Source organism: Halichoerus grypus, chromosome 14 (assembly GCF_964656455.1).
Source record: "Halichoerus grypus chromosome 14, mHalGry1.hap1.1, whole genome shotgun sequence".
Lineage (NCBI taxonomy): Eukaryota > Metazoa > Chordata > Mammalia > Carnivora > Phocidae > Halichoerus > Halichoerus grypus.
Window position 1 is genome coordinate 49270918 of NC_135725.1, and position 23874 is coordinate 49294791.

A 23874-nucleotide genomic window follows, 5' to 3' on the forward strand; every position below is an offset into this window, starting at 1 on the left:
CCACAGACACAGCTCCAAGGATCTTATTTACGCTTTTCTGAACAAAGGGAATCTCATATCCGGTACAGGCTTAAGAATTCGGCCCTAAATTGGCTACCTTCTTTTAAAAAAGAATCACGGTAATTGGCGCCCATGAATTAGAGCCCGCACACCTAGCAATGATGAGTTTTGACAGCTTCTACCCACCCTAGCCCCAGCCCAGCCCTAGCCCTCAGGCGGCATGTACTTTTTCAGTCAACTACAACTAGCAGCCTGGTGCAGCATCTAAATTCCATCTGGCAATCCCATCTCCCCAGCACATGTTATCTGGTTAATGCAATTAAGTGTGGGGTTTTCGCTGGTCTAATCTCCAAGTCCAGGCTTCTGATTCTCCTCAGTGGTATTAAAGCCTCTCCAATCCTTTGGTTACTGTGCGAAAGTAGAGGCATGCATCCCCCAAAACCCAAGTTATCCCTCTCTTCCCACGAAATGAACTTCCAACCTCAATCCCGTAGCTCACTCAACACCTAGACTCCCATTGTACCCCTGCTCTACTCTAGCCACATTTACCACTTAAGTTTCTGCCATTGACATTTGCGAAAATTGAGTACGACAAGCATGCGTCCACTGTCTTTTAGTCTAGCTCTCTAGAATTAAAAAGCAGAGCAGTAGCTTTGAAATGAGACAAACATGTGCAATTAACTTCATATTCTGTATTCCGCTCACTTACAGGTTTTCTGGGTTTGCCAGCGCATCGCTGCAACTAATGATTAAAGAAACCAAACCGAAACTTACCTTTCTCCCTTAAGGTTTTTGTGTATGTGTGTTTTTAAAGTAACGGTGCAGTTCTCCCAATAAGGATGAGCAAGAAGCTGCTGGATAGTTCTCTTAAGACAACACGAAACCTAAACTGTGCTCGGCTTAAAAGAAGCAAATAAAAAGAAATGTTTTCGACCCCAAAGTCCAACGCTAAAAGAAATGGCGAAAAAAAAAAATATGAAAGGGGAGGGGGAACTTAAAAAAGAGAGTTTAAAAAGACGGAGAGACTACCCTCCTATTGCCGTTCAACTAAACAAAAAGGGGCAAGAAAAACAAACGAAGGAACAAAGAAAAGAGACGAAAGAACGTTTTTTCAAAAAGACGATGTCTTTCTCCTTGTTGCTTTTTAGTAGGTCGCTACAGGAGTAAGCTGCTGCATCTCTAACTGAGAACAGAAATAAGGGGGGGAGGACGTCTTAAAAGGGAGGTGGACTGGACCACAGATTTATAGCACCGTATCACCAACCCCTTCTCTGCCTCCGCACTGCCGTGTGTGCAGCTGCTCTGCCAGGCTCCTATCCCGGGCAGCACGCGCGGAAGTATACGCCGAGTGGCGCCACAACGTAACATGCTCATCTCCCCGGGACCCGGATTGGTCTAGATGCTTCCATTGAGGCCGCCCGGGCGAGCACGCTTGATACGATTGGCTAGATGCTTGTGTCACTCTCAAGAGCTCAATGGAGTCCCGTTTCAAGGTAAGTTGTGCGGGGAGGTACACACTTAACACAGGCGGCGAAGGGAAATGCAAGAAGCAAAAAGAGATGGAAAGAGCAACGTGGGAGGGTTGGAACTGTAGTATCAGAGTTTGCGATATGGCATGATCTTCTTTCCTTTTAAATCTTTCTGCTTCCGAAAGATTCATTTTCCTTGCCATCACTGCCGCATCTAAGGCACGTTTCTTTATAACATTAAACTCTGTCCGGTATGTATGAGTCATTGAGAGCTCCCTCTCTTTGATCTGAGTGAAAGGGATGAATGTACATCCATTACTTGCCCGCATGCCTTTTTCGATTTGTGTTCCAGTATTCTGTATTAGATATTAAGCAATTTTATGTCTTTCTCTATTTTAATATATGCATATTGCAGCTCTCTTGTTTATTTTTTAAAGCATCCTTTTAGGATAAGAATGAATTCAGAAATGCTTTCAAATAAAGCTGCACGGTTTGAATTAGCTTTCATTTCATATTAGAAAAGTGTAGGATAAACATCCTGTCAGGAAAGGAGGTACTGCACAGAGCTAAGGTCCTTCACTTTGAGGTATATGGTGACTCAAAAAGAGCATCTGTATATAAAATTAGAACAAGCCACTCCTCTGTATTTGCTGGCGGTACAGTTCTTGGACCACACATGTATTGCTGACAGTAAAGATCAGTCGAACCTTTATCTGGGTTCTTTCTCTGAGGATTTAGAAAGTTTAACCAGAAGACCAAGTGCTGTCAATGCTTCTGCTTTATAGATGAAGACTACTTTATTAAATACCATATTTTAATAACATTCAAGAGACTGAAGTATAGTTTTGTGCATGGTATTTATTTCTTCCTCCAAGTGAGAGCGGGGTCCTCAGGATCGACTTGATGTATAAATAGAGACAATCAGCTTGACCTAGGTTCTTTTTCAGCCTGAATTTCTTCTTTTAATCTTGACAGTGCCAACTTCCTAGATAGTACTTATGTTTCTTACACAGTGTAACATATCTTCTCTAGATGCTCATGCCTTTCTAAAAGGAATTCCTTTACCTGTTTACTACTAGTGGCTATCTTTGAAAATTCAGAAAAAGGAGGCACAGGTTAAGAGTTAGAGATTGGAGGAGGTCAGAATGGGATGGAAGGAAAGGGACAGATAGTCACAAAGCAAAGTGACTACAAAGTGAGGGGTGAAGTAATTCAGAGTTCCTTGAGAATGTCCTTGAGTGTGGATAAATGATTAATGACAAAGAACAGAAGACCTGTTTATCTCCCCGTATAGCCCATATAATATGTTTAAGTTCTATTACTTTGCATGACAATAACAGGGGGTTGGAAAAGGAGGCCTGAATCTATATGTTAGCTTATAATTAGCATTGTTATCTTATCATTTATAATTACCATGTCCTAATCCCGAGCCACACTTTTTATATAACAAGACTGGGGTCCTAATTTCAACTTAAAGCTATTCTCTAGACCTGGGTGGAACTCATGGGAAGAAAGAAAAGCAGTTTGAGGAAATGGAGTGAAGGGGCTGAGGGAAGGACAAGTCAAGGGAAAAGACAGAAAGACTCCACTTCACCTAAAATAGATTAAACACTGTATGAATAAACAGTTGGAAGACTGTGTTTGTTATCATCTTCCTTCAACCCCTCCCCTCACCCCCAGGTCAGTACAAAGAAGTAACTCTTAAAGTAATAAATACAACTTAAATAAAAATATAATACTGTTTATGCAGACTTATTTATGAAGTGAATTGTCTTTTCTCCTTGTTAACATGCTCATAATATTGAATTAGTTGCATGTATTCATATAATATTCTCAGCACTCTGTAGAAAATCTTTACCATTAACTTACAATTATATAAGTATCTTCTAACTGGATGGAAAATAATACTTCATTTTATTTTTTGATGTGTGTTTGTTTCCACAAGAATTTGCAGATTAAGGTGGTATATTTTCCAAAAGGGGGAAGGTGGATAAAGAAAGCTGGGTGTGGTATGGAGTGATGAAAATCTAGCTTGTGTGTTATGTAGTTAAAGAAATTACTTGGAAAATAGTAAACTTGTCCATTCAAATGCAAAACGCTAAATTCTGTGGATTGGGTATATATGCTTTCTTTAGTTTGGGCAGAGAAGCAAATGTTTTTCAAAATGTTGTCATCTTCAACATGTTGTTTTTTCTATATAGGTAAAATGGAGTTAAATTATTTAAGATATTGAAAATATCTTAAAATACTAGTTCCCTTCCTCAATAAAACAGATGTTTCTAAATTTAAAAACATTTAAATGGATACGTATACCTTAAGTAACATGTATTTTCCCAACTTTTAAAAATAAATCTGAATACAGCCTATTTAAAATAAGTGATATCTGGATATAGATTTCACTTTGAAATTCATGTTGTCATAGCCTGAAATACTAACATATTCTATCTTGCAATTAATAAAGACTATATGTAAACATCACACTCCACATTAAGGAACTGTAATCAACCCCTCTTCATCCATAGTTAGGTTAAGAATTATCCACAGCATTTGAACTTGCATTAGAAAAGCATTTAAAAGACATCTGAGTTATGACTGTCATCTTAGCTCTGATATATTTTCAAAGTCCTTATCATTATTTTAAACTGCAGCAGAGAATGGATAGATTTGGGGGGGTCACTCACTGAAAGTTTGGAGAAAAAGTTTGATGTGGAGAAAGTTGCAAAAAGAATAGTTCTCAAAGCTGAAAAATAATGAATTCAATAGATTATTTTGCTAAAGTTTATAAAGGAACAACACTCATTCACAGGAATACTCATAAGCAATTGTGGGCAATATCTTTTAGGATAAATAACTCCCTTACACTAGTTGAGGGGGGTATGATTTTAGCATTTTATGATAAAGGATGCTATAAACTACTATTGTGACTTTTTTTAAAAAAAGTAAAGTAGTTAAGCTATTTAGGTGAGTTTACAATGTGTGGCTTAGGGCAATAGTTCCAAACATTATACCCTCTCAGAAGAATAAAAATATTCTGTGTTAGTTTGTTGGGCAGTTTGGGGTGGGGGTGGAGTCTGTCGTTCAAAATGTTGGAAATGTGACAGTTTAATGCCTACATGAGAAATATAGATATTATATAGCTTGATGATTACTCTTTTATTTGTTCTACCTAAAGGAGCATGTCAACTTTCCTTCTACAGTTTAGAAAACAGAAAAAAAGTTGTCGAGAAAATTGACACCAAGGTTAAGTTTAGAGCGAGGCAACCGGGCAAGAGAATGAGGCAGGAATTAGCACCATGGACAGAGACGAGCCGATAAAGGTTTGCAAAGCCTCACAGTTGTTTTCTGTCCCTCCCAAGTAAGACACGGAAACTGCAATTCTTGGGAACGTTTCATTCCACAGACTTTAAGGAAAAGGCTGTCCTACTTCACAGAAACACGTTTATTTTGAATTAGGCTGGCTTTTGCTAGGACTCGGCCTTGGTGACAAACCGTCAGGAGGGTTAGAGCCCCGAACTCTGGGTGCACCCTCCACTGAACTTCTCTTTTCACACACTCCCTTGCCCTGGTGAGCCTGCCTTTCATCAAAGTGTTCATGCAAAATAAATGCAAATCCAGGTAGTATCGGAAAGTCTGCTAAACCTACTCCAGAGTTCTTAATCCTCAAAATTCCCAGCGGGAATCGCAACAACAACAAAAAACGCTTACCCAGTCCCCCTCGCTTCCCCCAACCCCAGTTCCTCCCCAGCTCCATCCACCTCTGGCAAAGGGGCAAAGTCTTTTATCCGAAGATAAGTTACCTCCTAGACTATTTTGCAAAGGACCCTTTATATTGCAAACACTTTCCATCAGGGACAGTGCCAGAAGCAGCAGTGAGCAGGATCACAAACATCCTTCACTTTCTCTTTATATTTTGTCTTTAAACTCCTGTTCGAGAGAAAAAAAAAAACTGTAAAGAGAGTAGACTCAGGGAGAATTCCCCTAAAACCTTAGGTTACTGCTCACACTTAAAGCCATGTGAATTGTTTATTTAAGTGTTTAACATTTTTTAAATGTAATCTAGTGTCGTGGTAAATCTTTTGAGACCAGCTTAGAGTGTTCTTCCCCTACCCCCACCTTCCCCCCTCCCCGAGCAAAATTTGTATGAAGTTCATTCTCCTTTAAGTGATTTGACTGCAGATATTCAGATTCAGACTAAGATCTGTTGCACGTGCCCCAGAGTGTCTCGGAAAATATATTTGCAGCTTCGGATCGACGATCATTTATGTAAAGCTTCCCACAAATGTCCTCAGATTTCTTTTCCTCCCCTCTTTTACACAGTAGCAACTTTTAGCAGGATAAACTCATGTCTTTGCTGAGCATGCAAAGGGAGGTCTAGGCGACCAGGCAAGGGTGAAGTAAGAAAAACTGGAGGTGAGAAAAGGCAAATCAGAGCTTTGTGTCCGTTTCTTTCAGGGATGCTAATAGCTTTCTTAAGCTTCCTCCTGGAGCCGATACATCTCATGCAAAATTAATACAAGTAATTAAAAATAGCAGTTTCCAAAGTTAAAGGAAACCATCTGTCTCAGCTGGTGGCAATCAGTCTTTTGGCCGGCCCCTTTACCGGGACCTGGGAAGAAACGGTTTTTCTGCTTCCGATGCTCGGAGGCTCTTCCTTATATTGAAGATTTATGTTTCCACTTGTGTGCGATGCACGTCTAATTTGAAATAATAAAGCCGGGCTGAGCGACCAGTCAATCAGAGCTATCAACTGCTCACGGTAGGCAGCCCTGCCCCCACCACCCACCGGTCTCTAACCCTCTTTCCCTCCCTTACTTCCTCCCCTCCTACCCTCCCCCTCCTTTTTCCTCCCTCCTCTGCTCTCTCACACAGTCGCACTTTCCCCCCACGTGTGTTCAGATCAAACCCTTGCCCCATAGAGCAAGTGACCGCACCGGGGCACAGTGACAAAGGCGGAGTTTGTATCAGAAGAAGACTGAGGCCCGGGGAGACACGGCGGCTAGAGAAACAGCTGTCTTATCAGCCCGCTGCAGAGATGGAGATGGCTCGAGAGGTCCTCAACAGATAATCACTTGAATAGGTTTGCAATGCGCCAAACTTCACGCTTGATAAGGCCAACCCAATGTAGAGAGCAGCCCGGATCCTGCTCCATTCTGTTTTATCTGAGCTGTAAATTAAGAAATTGAAATTCAGGTGGCAGAGGCAGCAGTCTGCTGATAGACCGCTAAAGTAAACTGTCATTAAAATGCTTGCGGCAGGCAGAGAGGGGGCGCCTGGAATGGGATAGTTTTGTTTTATTTTTTAAGGGGGGGGGGGATGGGAGCCATGAGAGAATAAGCCCACTAGTTTTAAAAATTATCTGGGGAGGATAAACTGAGGAGGACTAGCAAAGGGACACAGCATCTTGATCATGATTCCTAGTCGTAGCTACCCTGCATAAACAATCTGAAAAGTATAAAGTTGTGGGAAGTTTGGTGAAATAAAGAGTAAGGAACAATTTAAAGCAATCTGATGAAAAATAAAATTCTGTCTTTATCAGAACACGGGGCAAAGGAAGTTTTCTGGCTACAGCATTAGAAACTGATTTTAAATGCAATCTAAAGTTTTCCTTTTATTGTGAGAAAAGCAGATCAACTGGATACAGAGGAGTTACCATAAACTGAGGTTAACTTGACCTTTTTGTTGATGTGATAGAGCCACCAGAGATTCTAGGGTAATTTTTAGAATAGCCTAAGAAATTATGGACCACAGAAGAGAATCAGCTTACCTACTTCCAGGAATAAGAGTTATATTTCACCCCCCTTCCTCTTTACCCCGATAATTACTAGGGGGTAATTCAGGGAACTAAAAAAATTCCATGTGTGTATTTTGACACCACATGGTTCTTACAGCACACTTTATATCTATACTCTTAGGTCTGCTTTTATGGATAGGAAGCGTGAAATTCTATGCATTATTTGACTAAGTGTTTCACAAAAGTTTAAAATGTATAATGACCAGAATATAACCAGTGACCTTGGTGCCTTGATTCACTAATGACTTTGCACTGTACCTTGTTCTTTTTGTCATTGAGTGGATTGTAAATTCACTGGTGTGCATTTATGAGAGTGCATGACAGGATGCATTTCATTTTCCACAACAGCATATTATATCTTAAGTTTTAGCAACATTTCTAAAAAGATACCTTCTGGTGATAACACATAGTTAATGCAGCTTTAGAAAATCAGTTTTTACGTTAACCCCAAAACTTTGATCAACACCAGGGTACACTTAATTGATACTATTAAGGCTGCTTAAATCACAGTGGGGAGTGGAAGAATTAAAAATGAATTTGTCAGGAAAAGTAGTGAGAAAAAATTTAAGGTGCAGGTATACATTTTAGTATTTACTAAACTATTCAGATACATTTAAAAACTATTATTTTAAACTTTGCACTTATCTGATTACTCATAGGGAGATGAGTCAATAAATACAAGTCAAGGAATCTCAAACACATTTCTTTTCAATTCTTTATGCAAAAATCCTTCATATCTTCTAACCCAGAAAACAGGTGAGTCTTTTTTTTTTTATTTCAAGTGTATGGATGAATGAGTGCTGTATGTATTCTTAAACGAGAGAGAAATTTATGTTTGTGCAAGCTTTTCCCTTCCATATCACCATTTTCCATAATGTTATATTGGTTTAAATAATGGCTGCTATATAAGCATTTTAAGAAGTATTCTTTTAAATTCCAGCCTTTCTTCAAATTATCAGACAATAAGATATTTTTCTGCTAGTTACAAATACTCTTAAGTTTGAACTGCCAGCTTTAGGCCATGTTTATTTTTGTTTTTCTTAATTAAATTGAAAATATGCATACAATGGACAGCTTAAACTATTCTTTGCCAAGACAGGTAGGACTTTTTAAAAGATGAGAATTTACATAAGGGTTAAAAGATGTACTCTCACCAAGTCTGAAATGTGAGAAAAAGATATTGTATAAATGTACATTATAATGTTTCAAAACTAAAAGATAATTTTTAAAAGAGAAAATTACACTATTGAACAGAAAAATGTTTTAGCATGAATTATAAAAACCACTCCTAATTTCTGTCACAAATAAATGATATGTATGGCATTATGAATGATGAAAAATAAAAATCCAAAAAGTCCAATTTTATTTTTAGGGGGATTCCCCATTATTAACTCCTTTCTGTGGGAAATGGGTAATAGATTTTTAAGGAAAACATTCTATGATGTATAAAGGCAAAAATATCAGGAGCTTTAGAAATACCTAATTTTGTAATATTTTTGTTTAAAACTGATTATAAATCTATTACCAAGGAAAAAAATCAGACAACTGATAGTGTCCTTATAATACGTATCTTCAGGTGAAGGTCAAATGACCGATAATCAGTTCCTATTTCTAAGTATTTATTCCTGATCTATGACAAAAGACTCATTTCAGTTTGATTCAAGCATCTTTTGAGTGCCTATATTTGTACAATATCTCCTCATAAGTTTTTAATAGTATAGCTTGTCAAAAACTAGTCCTTTAAATAGATATTATAATGTTACTCTACCATGAGCTATAATTTTGCAAATTGTTAAGAGTTTGGGTTTATACTTCAGGCATATCCTGATCTGAACCTGACTCCATCACTGTGGGGCCTTGGACAAGTTACTTAATCTCTTCTAAACCTTGATTTCCTGATCTATACAATGGTGATAATAATGCTTAATGTAGGATTCCTGTGAGGTTAAATGTAACCATCAGTGTAAAATATTCAAACTTCCTGGAACAGAGGAAACAGTTGATACACAGTAACTATGATGATGGAAACAAAAAACGGTGACTTAGCACATTTATTTGATGAAGCAAGAATTAGAGTTCCTGCTTTTACATAGTGTCTCTTAAATATAGTCATTTGCTCTCAATTAATATCCCAACTGATATATCCTATGATAAATATCTTCTCCCATTTCTAATTGTAACCAAGTTTAAAAGGCCTCAAAAGGCATAAAATCTTCTGCCTGCCCTCTTATGTGGCTTCAATATATTTCCCAATACAATTTCATGATTTGCCCATAAAAAGTTGTGGGTCTTCAAAAAGGAACTTAGTCTGAGATCCCATTTGATTGATATAATAATAAAAACACCTTAGATTTTCATAGTACCTTTTATCACAAAAAGCTCAATGCATTTTTACATATTTATCATTGTAACCCAGAAGGTAGGGAAGGACATAAATTATTTCTCATTTTCAGGAGCATAACAGAGGCATTAGGAATACGGGTTACATTTTTAAGATTAATAGGAATAAGGAGCAGCTTTCCTGGATGTCAGTCTTTCTACATTGTGTTACTCTCTTTGGCATTAACTATGACCATTGTTACTTAAATTAGGTTCAAAATGTTGGTGTTTGGTATTAACTATAAGTTATAATTCAGTTAATTACTCACTGAAATCAAGTTGAATGAAATACATATCACAGTCTAATCAAATTAAAATATTTTTATTTTATGCCGAGATACTTTTATTATTCAATTATATATATGCATATATTATCCATTCTTATTTACCATTCTGTGTTAACTCTAAGGCAAGAATTTAAAAGTTACTAGTCATTTATGGCCTTGGAAGAAATCAGTTTCAATCTCCTTATCACTGGCCTTTCCCTAGGCTCATTCCCTCTCTCCACATTTTTATGGGCTATTATATTTATTCCATTTACATAGGCTAACAGTATGTTCTGCTCTAGTTTTCTATTTCTTAGGTTGTCTGTGCTTGATAAATTTATCAAAATAAATATCCAAAGGAATATGGAGGTAAAGTGTATAAAGGGCACAAGAGAATATGCTTTTCATACTAGATTTTGTTTGCTTTGAATGAAACAAAATGGGGAAATAATGTCCACTTGACATTCGAAAACATATAATATCAAAAGAATACTAAAATTTGCTTATGGTTTATACTTTCACAGTTCCCTTCTGGGCTAGCATTGCCGTGGATTGATGGAGATGCAGCTGCGGATGTGGACTTTCAGTGAATAAGTAGAATGGAAGGAAACAAAACTTTGCAGCCTGATCAAAGAATGAATCTTAAACTTTCTAAGTTCATAGATTACAATGAAAAAAAAAAAGCAGGTGGTATTTTCATTTTAAACTTCAATGAGCATCTCTCTGTGTCCTAAATGCACTTTATAATTTGATAAGATTGAATCACACAAAGTCCAGTCCAGTCATAAGACTGCCAGGCTTCGATGAGGAAGTGTAATTAGCACAGAGAAGAAACACACAGAACAGCCAGAACTGCTCTTTACGGCCATCACACCAACCCCTTTTAATCCTTCATGTTGATGTGGCTAAATGGGAAATCTATTTCTCCGACTGAGCATATGTATGTGCATTTTAAGGGAATACTGAGAATACTATTGTAAAAAAAATGATGTTCTCTTCCTTTGGTCACTGTCATTCTGGTATAAGAAATTAGAGAATATGGTTGTTTGAAATGTCAGTTTTTGTCAACATGTGTTGGAGGATGTAATGTAGATGAACGGTGTTACAGACTGTTTAAGCTGTTTGAGTAACAAATAGACATTTCCTTGAATTATTTTGACACAGTTTACTGTGAAATTTCTTTTTCTTTCTTTTGCTGATGTTTCTAGATTCCTTGTGCAAGACAATAAAAAGAAAGGCCTTTCTTTTATGTCGGTGCTCATTATTTAACTCATACGGCACTGATGTTTTCTAGAATACTAATATTTTCCTAGATATGAAATGAATGCTAAACGAGAGGTATGTTTCCATATTAGCCACATCAAAAGGAGACATGAAGATTTGAGCCTCTTTACAAGGTGTTATAAAAGAGGAAAATATAAATATATGTTGTGGTGTTTTAGTCCTGAGTTTTAAGAGATATTTATATAAATCTACTTTACTGGGGTGTGTGTGTGTGTGTGTGTGTGTGTGTGTGCGTGTGTGCGTGTGTATGTGTATGTTTGGAGCAAATGATATGAGGTTCAGAGGAAAAAACTGCAAGACTTGGGTAGAGGAGACCAGGCTGACTCTAGGGGAGGAAGTGGGCTGGAGAGCAAAGATATCAGGTTGGTTAGGTCTTCCAGGGTCACATCATGGAAGGATTTGAAAGCCAGCAGAGGAAAATACTGACAAAGAACTACCACACTTGATCTTAGCCAAACGACCGAGAAGTGATTCTGACATAAAACTACTGGATATAGGATATATCTATTGATAAGTGTAAATTTTGGACCTGCCAAGCGGGAAGAGATTCAAATGTATAGGAATCAGAATCAAGACAGAAGGAGGGTTAAGAAGCTAAAAAGTTAAAACAAAACAAAACAAAAACAAAAAAACCTAAAACCCCTTGGAATGAGGTGGCAAGGTCAGGGGATAAAGAGATGGGGGAAGACTGATAGGTATAGAAGAGGGGCTCACTGATAATAATGAAAATGTTTTGATGGCCAAAATATTTATAGAAGGCCCTGGGAAAGTGATAGGGTTCTTAACAAATAATACTTTTGTGCCAAAAAGCCCAAGACAGCTATGAAGGTGAGAAACCAGGCAGCAGAGCCCTGCATCCTGATTAGCTATGCATGCCTCTAAGACACCTCTGTGCCCCAGAGGGGGCTTTAAAAACACTACTAGGAAGGATGCATTGAGCTCAGATTCCTAGGCTTGGAGAAAGGAGACATGAGTCTGAGTATTATTTCCCCCACTGACTAGCTGATTCCCTATCAGCAAGGCACTCTGACTGAATGCCACGATTCCCAGAAGATTGGATTAGTGAAAATAATGATCACGGGTAACAAGTGTTGAGTATGTGCTACAGGCCAGACAGCATTCTAATGTTCTACACGCATTAAATCATTTAATCCTCACAATAACCCTATCATTTTAAAGACTAGGAGACTGAAGAAGTTGAGTAATCTGCCCAAGATCACACAACTAGAAACTGACAGAGGTGTGATTTGACCCCAAGTAGTTCATTTGTATGGCCTAAGTCCTTACCAACCACTTATCAGATGAACTCTGTGGTACTGTCCAGGTGTAAAATCTAGTAGTTCCAAAGAAGTATAGCAGAAATTTTAAAAAATATATAGCAGAAATTAAAAATGACGTAACACTTGCAAGAAAACAAGAGTACAGGGAAAACAGAGATTACAATTACCACAAACAGACAAAACTCTATTTTTTAAAATGGAAATAATCATACTCAAGTCTTGACATGCCATCTATTGCTGACAAATGGAAGAGAAATAAAAGATACTTAGATGATTTACTTCTTTAAAATGATTCGGGGGGCGCCTGGGTGGCTCAGTCGTTAAGCGTCTGCCTTCAGCTCAGGTCATGATCCCAGGGTCCTAGGATCGAGCCCCGCAGCGGGCTCCCTGCTCAGCGGGAGGCCTGCTTCTCCCTCTCCTCCTCCCCCTGCTTGTGTTCCTGCTCTCACTATCTCTCTCTGTCAAATAAATAAAATCTTTAAATAAATAAATAAATGAAGTAAATAAATAAAATGATTCAGGTCTGGGGCGCCTGGATGGCTCAGTCGTTAAGCATCTGCCTTCGGCTCAGGTCGTGATCCCGGGGTCCTGGGATCAAGCCTCCTCATCGGGCTCCCTGCTCGGCGGGAGGTCTGCTTCTCCCTCTCCCACTCCCCCTGCTTGTGTTCCCTCTCTTGCTGTGTCTCTCTCTGTCAAATAAATAAACAAAATAAAATAAAATAAAATAAAATAAAATGATTCAGGTCAAATCAACAGGATTTTGAGAAACATAATATATGATGTCCTAGGAGGTCCAAGCCACCAGTCATATTAGGTTTTGAGGAAATTTTCATTATTTAGTTTTTGTAGATTTTAATTTTTAGAAGTTTACTCTATAACCATAGTAAACAGTTATAAGCCACTGAAAAGAAGAGTATATGTTTGTAATTTAGTGATTTCCATGAAATATTGTTGAGAGTATTCAACATTGCATAAAGAATAGTCATTAGAACATTAAACAGTGGCTATTTTGAGTAATAGGAATTGGACCTTTAAGTCCTTTTTTCTTTGTTTTCTGCATTAGTGGGTTTGTAAAAATTCTGAGCATGCATTCTTTTTTATAAATCCAAAAAACAGGTAGTTTTGTGTTTCGGGTCAAAAAAACACACAAAAACTATGGCTGAAGAGCTCAAGCTTCAGCCCTGTAGTCAGCAGGTGGAAGCTGGTGATAGATACTGCATGGTGAGGACCAGGGACTGCTTAAAAGACAACTTAGATTCATAGAGAGGACAGATGAACAGCCCTGGAGTTCATAAACAAAATAATATTGACTTACAAAAACAAATCTTGAGATTTAACACATATGAAAAATACATTTATAATAGAGCAAATTGACAAAATTTTCAGAAATTGCTCCACCAGTTTCTTAGAAGAATACAATATAAGATAATAACTATCCTGCCCATTTAGAATTGCCTAATATTCACTATACTCAACAACATCAACTATTTCCTTCACTTAATGCCTATCTATATTATGGCCAAGCGATGTTCTTTTCATTTAATTAATCGTTTCTTTTACCCTATTATACCCTTTCCTGCAGTTGCTAGAGAATCTCATAAAATGCACCTTTATTCCCAACTAGCAAAGCCCTTAAAGTGATTTGCTTATATTTCTATGGCATATACATAAATGAAAACCATAACACAGTAAATAATTATAATGAGATTGAACAAAAACTGGCTTCCTGACAGGTACCATTTAGTGAATTGCTATTTCAATGCCCTAAACAGTCACCTGAGTTAATTCAATTTTCATATTGTTTAATATTTGTCTTTAAAATCACTCTGCAGAGAATGGGAAACTGGCTCCCAGTCTCAACTCTATAGGATGGTACAGTCTGAATATTCTCATTTATTTAATTTTGCATTGAAAAATATTCTAATATCATGACCAAGAATCTATCAAGAACTACATGCAGAATTATTTAATTTTAAAGGAATATAATGACCAAACCTGTAGTCTTGGGAGAACTAGAAAAAGAATATATTAAGAAATAATATGAAAATAAGAGAAATTTCTTTTTTAACGTGGCTCTGCTACTGTCTTTTAAGCTTTATAAGTTGTAAACATATATTAACTTTTAGATATGAATTATGACCATTTTGAAAAAGCATTATTTGTCATAAACAGAGGACATAAAGCACTGCTGCCCTCGATCATGCACTCATTTGACTCATGGCGCAGTCTTGAATAATTTTAAACCAAACATGACTGCGGCAATCAATTTTCATCCAATTTATTGGGCATGAGTTAAAGCCAATTAAAAAACCATTTTTGGTGCAATTCAAGGGGAAAATGTATAAACCCATGAAAAACAGATTTCAGTCCTAGACATGAGTCATCACTATTCTAAATAATGGTGTCAGTCCCAAATCAGAAAGAACAAATCCTAAAATTGCATATTCCACACTGGAAACCGCATTTCTCAGCAATGGTTTTATATAATTTTTAATATTTTTTAATAAGAAATTAACCTGGAAGGAAAAAGTATGCTCTTCTAACATTGTGTCATTTCTGAATATTTTTTAGCCATGAAATTAAAAGGTAGTTTACAGCAGCTCCTGAGTTTCTGAATTAAGACCTAAAGTAGGGGCGCCTGGGTGGCTCAGTCATTAAGCGTCTGCCTTCGGCTCGGGTCATGGTCCCAGGGTCCTGGGATCGAGCCCCGCATCGGGCTCCCTGCTCAGCGGGAAGCCTGCTTCTCCCTCTCCCGCTCCCCCTGCTTGTGTTCCCTCTCTCTGTCAAATAAATAAATAAATAAAACCTTAAAAAAAAAAGACCTAAAGTAGACAATCGTCTGTGACTTTTATACAAAGAAAGCAAAACAGTTCACCTATAATTTTAAAGAATCTTTTACCTATTAGACCATGTCTCCTCTCGCATGAATATAGTAGCTCTCTTTTAAGGCCATAAAATGAAACAATCCCTGTACACTCTGGATAATCTTAGGATAATCAAAGCAGCAAAATGGGAGCTTCTAGGTTGGAAATTACAGCTATAAAATACATCCATGCATTTTCAATCTGTATAGTTAAAAGGCCTTCTCAGGGTTGTAGCGGTTCATAGTATTCAAGCAGATGTGGATTTTGGTTCTGTCTCTCCCATATCCTTGGGATATGACTTTAGGCACATTCCCCCGACCTCTCCAAGCCTCAGATTTCTCATTGGTAAAATGAGTACTATATGAATAAGAGCCACCTTTTAGGGTTATTGTAAGCACTAAGTGAAAAAGTATTTGTCAAGGGCTTAGGAGAATGCCTGACACAGAGTGAATCTTCAGCGATCCTTAGAACGGGTGAGAGGAAAGCCTCACATAGCTGTAGATCAAAGCCTCAACCTACCGGGGAGGCCTTTTTCTTTTAAAGTACAGAGGCCTGGTCTGCATCCCAGGACATCTGCTCAGTAATTCTGAGGTGAAGTCTAAGCCTAGATATTTATAAAAACCACCACGGATGATTCTGATGAACCAGTGATTTAAAACAAAACAAAACAAAAAAATAGTACAAATTTTTTAGTTGCTCAGTTAACTTGGAGTTAAAGTGTGGCTTAAACTATTTTAGTGTGGCTCTCTGTTGAGCAGATTAATTAGAATAATTGCCAAATTTGTACTTTGTGTTATGCTGGAAGAGATTTAACTGGGAGACTTTTAAAAGATTTGATTTACATTCATATGTCTGTGAGGTCACAGAGTAAGCATGATTTTCCGCAATTTCCTGTCATATTGAAGAACAGACGTGTAAGATGGCCCTGGGAAATTACAGGCATTCCATTGGTAGGGGTATGTTTTTAGTGTTTACTATAGCTTGTAGCTTTTACTTCTATTTAATAAACAGAGAGAGATAAGGCAGGGTTTTTTTTTTTTTTTCCAGTTATATTTTCCCATTGAGTGAGTTCATTTCTAACTGTCCTATTTCAAGATAAGTAAGCAGTTTCCTCAGTGATAGAGATCAAGGAGCGCCACACGGTTAAGAAAAGCAGCTACCAGAAAAATATTCATATTGGCCTGACATGACCACCCTACAAGTTATTCACCATGATTGTTTAACAAAAATGAGGACATTTTCCCTGGGAGTGACTTTTAAATATTAACTGGGGGCAAAAAAAAGGGACTCTCCTTAATATTTTCCCATTAGTGAAGAATAATTTATTAGATTAACAACTGGTCACCTTGGAAGGGAAAGAGATATTGTCCTAGAAGACCCTGGGTTTTAACAATATGAGTAAAGGGACAGCACAACCCTAGGGAAACAAAGGATGGCCAGGTCCTAGAGGTATCACGAGAAGGTGATGGAGAGGTGAGAAACCAATCACAGAGTTTTCACCATTTTTGCCTAGAGCAGCTCTAGGTGCAGCTGGTATATTCTCAGACTTACGGCTTTTATAGGCCTTGTTGGTAGGAAATCAGAGTTATGTAAACCCTGGCATATTTCTACACAGGAATCCAAGAAAATTCTAATACTGTCCCACTACCAGATAGAGTTTTTAATTTAGAGAGTTTTTTGAGAGGATGCCATTGATATACCCTCTCCCTGGATCTAAGAATGCAAATTGCATAGTTGACCTAAGATTGAGAAAATACTCATTCTCTGGGAACATTTTTAGCCCAACCCCAGGGTTTAGAAGGGACTCTTACAGTCTAGATGTAATTCCAACATCATGTATTGGCAAGCTATTGGTAGATCCAGGTGTTAAAGTATTGATCAAGGAGTTGGTATACCCCAGATTCCAGTTTTAAAACTATGAATCTCTGTTTCTCTATATAAAATGAAATGATACTTTTTAGTATTCTTCCTTTATGAGGTTATTGTGAAGCCAAAATAAAATTACATAAATGAAAACTGGAACATTTTTTATTGTTAAGGCATAAGAATTGAGAAGAAAATATTAATGTATAGAACTTTCTAGCAAATTATTGGAAATCCTTTAAGGAACATATTTCCTTTTTCTTATTAAGGAAACTGTTTTCCCCCCTTTTTCTTTTTCTTTTTTTAAAGATTTTATTTATTTATTTGACAGAGAGAGAGAGACAGCGAGAGAGGGAACACAAGCAGGGGGAGTGGGAGAGGGAGAAGCAGACTCCCCGCTGAGCAGGGAGCCCGATGTGGGGCTTGATCCCAGGACCCCGGGATCATGACCTGAGCCGAAGGCAGCCGCCCAGTGACTGAGCCACCCAGGTGCCCCTTTCCCCCTTTTTTCAATATGATTCCACAAAGTTTCAAAATCAGGTTGTAAAATAACAACTCTATGTTAAAACTTCAAGAAGTGAAATTGCCTGAAACTTGCAGAACTATTATGGAACATGAAAATGAAAATCTATAAAAAATAAAAATAAAAATAAAACCTTCCATTTTATTTATGAAAATAATGTTTTATCTAAGTCTACCCTTAGACAATTGGTTTCTAAAACTCTAGAGGAAAGAGCTCTTTCAGAATTTTTCATTTAACCAGCAGAGAACTGCTTTCTCACAGCTGGAAGCTTAAACAGCTGGTGACTCTGGATACTTTTCTATTCCCCTGGGTAACAGTTCAAGGACCCTCACTGTGCCATCAGGACAGCCAGCATGTATGTGGTCAGGAACATGTTCCAATACAAGTCAATTTCAAAACCACCCCTCCACATACCCGCTAAGACTAGGGAACAGATAACTCAGAGCCCCATGTCACCTGAATGGGAAGATACTCTATCTGTTGAGGAAAATCAGCCTTCATAAGAATCTGCTTTCTGACCCGTGATCAGATCACAAGGCTTATATGACCATAAGGATTCTTTGAAGGACTTCTGATGTCAGTCTCAGGATTTGGTATTTAGAACTTATCAATATCCCCCCTCCCTTTTTTTTTTTACATTATATAGGAAATTTCGCTTTCATTTTGGATGCATTTCTGAGTCTTTCTTAGTAGAAAGCTACACAGCTAACTTCATTTTTAACTTACAGGAAGAACAAGCAAAAAGATAATTCAGCATAGCTGTCACTGCGGTACTATTTATTGTATCCACTAGAGGACTCCTCTCAGAATGGCTCAAAATATCTCCCCTCTCATTCCCTGTGGCCTCTGGCATTTGATGCTCAACTAACTCTTGAGTTGGGCCACTGGCTACATATCAGTGTTAGAATGAAAACATTCCCCCTACTTTACACCTCCTGCTAGTTCAATAAAGTGATGTTTAAATAACTGAACTGGCTTCAGTGAACTGTACTTGCCATTTTTTCCTGCTTCTTAGCTAGATAAAATGGAGATAATTATGAAGTGGATGAGCAGGTTTAATGAAAGCCAGTTTCTTTTGGTATACTCCTGAAGCAGCAATCATCATCTGTTTGGCTTTTGAAGAGCAACAATTATAATCACTTAAACCCCCAAGGGGAACAAAAATAGAATTTACATTAGCATATAAAATATACAGCTGGATTGGGCAAGCCTATAAAATTCTGGGGAAATCGTTCTAATCTGAATGCTATTCAAACTCACAAGTAAAATGAGTTCAAGAGTATTTTACATGCTTCCTTCCTATAAAATAATACATATAACAATGTTGAGAGGATTTTCCTAAAAATGAACACAAGGAAATAAATTGTTGCCAGGAGAGAATCCCAGCGAGAGTGGGATAAACTGCATTGTCAAGATATCAGAAAGCAAAATGCATAATGATATTCACATGAAGTACTAATCACTCTGAAGTGAAGATTTTTCATGCAATTGGGAGTTTAAGAAAGAAAAATAGGGTGGTTTCAGTCTGATCAATGATGAAACTTAATCCTAAGAAAATTTCAGATTAATAGTACTTCCCTCCTCTGTTGTAAATGTGAAAGCAAAGAAAAGTGAAATCGCTTAAGTTGATGCCCTATTGTTACAAAGCAGAACTCTTTTTTCTATTTTAAAACATTTTCATATCATTTCCTCTCAAATAACCTCTTTCTTACACCTCCTTTTCTAATTCTAGCCCAGATCACAGGCAATCTCCCTCACCATTTATGTTATTTAATTACTTTTGCTTTTGTGTGCCTTTCACGGTTTGCAATATACTTCTTTTTTCCCCCCGCTTTGGTAGAGCATAGAAGAATAAAAATGGAGCCTGTGCTTTATCCATTATGCTACTAGCAACAAAACACTAACATAATCAATATATTAAAGGCTTGCCTGGCTGTGCACATTTGTCAAAGGCAGTGTATCTGAGAAATTACACTAATGAATCTTAAAAAATTCAGCATCCTACACAGAAAACTTGCTCTCCCTTAAGTACATATCAAAATGTAAAATCTAGAAAAATATATACTGCATCTTTCTTTATACTATTTGGAGGTCCAGTATTTCATTTTTTTAATGAAAAAAAAAAAAGTCAGTGTGCAAACTTCACCTCCATTGAGAAGCACTTCCTGAATACCCTCCCTAAAGCCAACTGCAGGCAAATTGGTGCTAGTTTCCTCTGCACTGCTAAAAGCACTTTGTACATAGCTCGGATAGCAATGATCTCACTCCATTATAATCATTTGTTGACATGTCTGTCTCCGACACTGGCTGTGCATTGCTTGAGAGCAAAGCCATCTCTCCCAGTGGGGTATTCCCCGGCTCCAGCACTCTGCCTAAAACCTAGTAAGCATGCGATAATGTTTGTTGAGTAATATATACCACTAATTTGTATTCTAAGACACACCAAAATGTTATGGTGTCTATGATAAGAACTAAACATATTAAATACCATCTCTGCCATAACACCAAATTTAACAGTGATAAATTAAGCACTGAGAAATTAGAAAATCAGAAGTCTAGATTTCTATAGCAATCTTCGCTCTCATTATCCTTAACAAAGGAGAGTGGTGATTTTTTAGATTTTATTAAATATTTATAATGTGTCCCGTGGTTAATTATTTTTATTGGAAACACTCAAAAAGCTGAGTTCTCAGTTCTTAACAGTAATGACCTCAGATTTCATTAACTGTATATTTCTATTTTAAAAAAAAATCCATTAAAACACTGTCTTCTCAACCTCTGTCAGTGTCTGTCAGGTGTGGTTGTATCTAGCTTGTATTATTTTGCCCTTTCCTGTAAACCCTTCATGCTCTGAGAGGCTTTGAAAACCCATAACATACAACTTTACTTTAAACACAAAATGTAATAATTTCATGTTTAAAAGAATTTAAAGGGATTATTGAGGTACAAAGCTTGAAGGATTCCAGAATCTATGTAGGAACAATCTTAAGGTACTTCCATTCTTTTCCTAATTTAAACATAGTCCACACCTCCTAATTTTTCAAGTGAAATTAACATTTTGTATGAAGTTATGGGAAAGTAATAGTGGAGATATAGAAGAGAACAGACTCCACAGGTCTATCCTAAAATACTCTTAGATTTTTAGTTAATAATAAATATAGTTAATGTACCCTTCATTAGATAAAAGTCAGTTTTGTGGCATTTATTATCCCATAAGTTTAAAACTGAAAAACTGCTTTAATAAGTTTTCTCTTTTGCTTCATACTAACAAAAGCACATGTGTATATTTACACTTATTTACTATTTATATATAGACCTATGTACTTTGATGAATTTGAAGGGAAAGAAAATTGTCTTGATCAGTTCTATGATTTTAGTACATAGTAATGTAATGTAAATTTTCAAATCAAGGATAAAACAAAGTTATACAAATATTTTATTAACTATGATAAAAACTGAGATTGAATTTTATTTTAAAATGAGGCAAGTAACCAGAATTAGTTTTTAGAGGGTGAAAATCCAAGAGTCTGTCAAGGCGTGGTCTCCAAGGTCAAAGTGAAGTTGAGCTGAGTTATATGTGACCAACAGCTAGAATATTGCCAGGTTGAAACACTCAAGCCCCACAGTTCTCTGATTGTAACATGGTTCTTAAAAATCGAAAGTTATCAGACTTTTAAAAAAGCTACTGGCACTCTCATAGTAATTGGGGTTTAAACATGATAGATCTATGGGGTGCCCGGCAAGCTCAGTCAATAGGGTATGTTACTCTTGATCTCGGAGTTGTGAGTTTGAGTCCCATATTGGGTGCGGAGATTACTTAAAACTAAAATCTTTAATGAAAATAAAAATAAACAGATCTGGATGATTTCATTTTATAAAAAGCTGACACAAAACAGATCAATTTCTAAAAAGTTCTGCACTTGACAAGAACATAAATTCAAATGCTCTTTTAACATGTGAGCTCTGTGCATTTTAAAAAAGTAACCCAATTAAAAAAAATGTTTACACAAAACAACTCAGGAGACCATTTATTGCATAACATGCAGACAGAATTATTCTGAGTGCCTTCATTTCTTCTCAGGTGAAAGTGAAAAATCGAGCAATTTTCTGTTGAATGGAAATGATGTCCTTAAACATTTTTTCATTGGTACTTAAGGGAACCTGAATGGATTATCTCCATAAAATCTTAACATCTCCATTTTTGCAGATTCAAGTTAATAAATAAGCAAACCAGAGCAGATGCAATATCCATGTTGTCCCAATCTCTCAGGTTCAAGGATTTCATAAATAAAAAAAGAGCACAATTAGAGCTTTTTAAAGGGATGGAATCTTTTTCTAATATTTGAGAGTCTAAAATCTTCCATATTTAAAAAGGAATCAAATAATGGGATCTCATTTGAAAATTCTATTTTCTACATCACTTTCTCTATGTCTCTTTAGTTAACTAAATGAGGGCAGTTTAAAAATTCACAAAATAATTACAGTGGAAGTTAATTGATTATAGGTATATCAAGGTAAACTAACTTAAAAAATACATAGTATGGCAAAAAATCATTAAATGATTTGTCACCTATCAAATCATATAACATTTCACTACTTAGGCAAATATCATTATAATCAAAATTTTAAAGTCTTTAAAATGAAAAATTAAATAGCATTTTAAGTTGATAAAATTAAAAAAAAATCACTCTGCTTATTTGATTTTAAGTCCCCTTTTAAGGAAAACTAGGTTTGCAGTTAGGTTTTCCTTTTAGTAAGTAGGCATTGTTGGTACTTATTTGAAAATATTTTTGTCATTATAATTGATTTAATCTTCCTCTCCTTTTGTTTGTTTTTGGGATGGGATGGAGAATGCAGTAAATTCTCCATAATTACTGTCCCAAGAGAGAAACAACCAGCAAGATTAGCCTAATGTATCTAAGCCCAATTTGGGAGTTATAATTAGGAATATTTCACTAAGCTTTATTTCTTCAAAAATGTTTTATCAAAGAAAGTGCCAAGATTCAGGGTAATCATTCCTATCTTGGGAATTTGTGAGGTCATGTGGGTTTTACATGGAGGGTCTCTTTAAATTTGGAAAACTATCTCACATTTTCTATTATTTGATTTTCATTTTGTTTGATTTTAGATCAAGTTTCGATAGATCTGATGCAAATGCTCATTAAGCTGTCTAACCTTACTCTACTTAGTTGCTAGCATAATAAAACCTACCTCCTAGAGTGTTTTGAAGATTAACTGAGATAATATATGGAAAGCACTCACATACGAGTGGATTCATGCCTGGATCATGGCAGGTAGACAACATATGTTAACTATTAAAGTTAACTTCTTAGCTGTTTTAGATTGTGTACTTGATAAAAAAATATATATTACGTTTAATACTAATCAGAAGTAAGAAATGAAGGTTATTTTTGAATTGTTAAAATCATAATATCACTTCAGCAATTCGTCTTTTGCTTGTTTGCTTGCAAGCACATTTCATGTCCTAAATATGGTACAAGGGGTAAAATGTTCAATATAACATTAGATGACCCTGGCTGCCACCCACCTGCACTCCCTACATCTATCTCATCTATTTTGCTCCTTTATGTATGACACCTATTTACATAAAGTGAGTCAATGTTACGGGAAGTGATGGATATTTCTATGAGAATATCGCTTAGTTGAAAACACTTAGAATTTTGTTCTTATGAACATTACAAGCTTTCTGTTTTTGTAAAATTTATTCTAATGAACTGAGGTTTAGGGAAAATATCAGAACATGGCCACTGTATTTCCAATGTGCTAATGACATATAATTAGAACATGGAGGAAAGAAATGATTATAGTATTACATTCTGATATAAAGAAATTTCCATATTGAGAAAATTTAGTAAATCTAAAATGGCCACAGAATTGTGGTATTAGTGAGGGAAAGTGCCAGGAATATATGGCATTAAATAATCTAAGTTTATAAGATATTAAACATTAAGTAATCTAAGTTTATAAGATATAAAATCTAAGTTTATAAGATATGCACCATTATTATCACTTAGACAACTTTAAATTACCCAACTTATTTTAAATAATAATTTTTATGAATGTCTTCAAATGAAACAGTATTTTCAATATGTAGATAGAAAGTTATAGTAAAGTTGAGGGCTTAGTTGAGATTA

General features: G+C 36.4%; 1 protein-coding gene across 3 annotated transcripts in view; it reads right to left on the reverse strand.

The window, feature by feature from the left end:
• ELAVL2 (ELAV like RNA binding protein 2) overlaps positions 1–23874 on the reverse strand; it is a 163304-nt gene that overhangs the window by 137428 nt on the left and 2002 nt on the right. For 2 of the 3 annotated variants that reach the window (XM_036082681.2, XM_036082673.2), the window contains exon 1: positions 775–1316. The exons of the other annotated variant lie outside the window; for it this stretch is intronic. The gene's annotated coding sequence lies outside the window, so the exon portion shown is untranslated. Of the gene's footprint in view, positions 1–774; positions 1317–23874 lie in introns of those variants that run through there. 3 annotated transcript variants of the gene reach the window in all.